This window comes from Acyrthosiphon pisum, chromosome X, assembly GCF_005508785.2.
Source record: "Acyrthosiphon pisum isolate AL4f chromosome X, pea_aphid_22Mar2018_4r6ur, whole genome shotgun sequence".
Taxonomy (NCBI): domain Eukaryota; kingdom Metazoa; phylum Arthropoda; class Insecta; order Hemiptera; family Aphididae; genus Acyrthosiphon; species Acyrthosiphon pisum.
In genome coordinates, this window is record NC_042493.1 from 130,051,073 (window position 1) to 130,051,838 (window position 766).

Sequence of the window (766 nt, forward strand, 5' to 3'; positions counted from 1 at the left end):
AACTGCTCAAAAAGAGTCAAATTATTTTAAAAATCTATCGTATATATAAAATGCTAATATAAACATTCAGTGAAATTTTCAAGTTTCTACAGTCACTCGTTTTTTAATTACAACAAAATAAGAAAATCGTTACGTAAGAAATCGAGTGAATATCAAATGTTGTAAAAATATGAATTTCAAACGCCCATAAAAATTTAATTTGAGTTTCTTATAGACATTTTTTTTTTGGTAAAGGTAGATTATCCTATAAGAAATCTTGTATTACATTTTAAAATCTTAGATTTAAAACGAAAAATTTTTATGAATTTATAACTCGAAATAATTTGCAAATTTTCGTGATTTTTCCATATTTTGTCATTTTTTGAACTTTAAATGCTTAAAAAAAAAAACTGTGACTAACTATTTTTAATATTTTTCATCTGCCTTTGAAACAATATACTAGGAGCCTTCTATTATATTTTCAAGCTTTTTTATCCAACAAATAAAATTTTATTGATATTTTTAGAAAAAAACTAAAAAAAAATGGAAAATAAAAATGTCCGTAAAGAGCTCAAAATACATCAAAATATTTTGAAAATGTTATGGTGTATAGAAGATGCTAAGATAAACAATCAGTCAAAATTTCATGTATCTACGGTAATTTTTTTTAAAGTTACACCAAAAACCAAATTCAATTTTGTGAAAAATCGATTTTGCGTAAAAATTCCCGTTTTGCCTTAATTTTTCTTTTGTTTTTCCCGGCGCTTTTGAAAACCACTGAGAAATT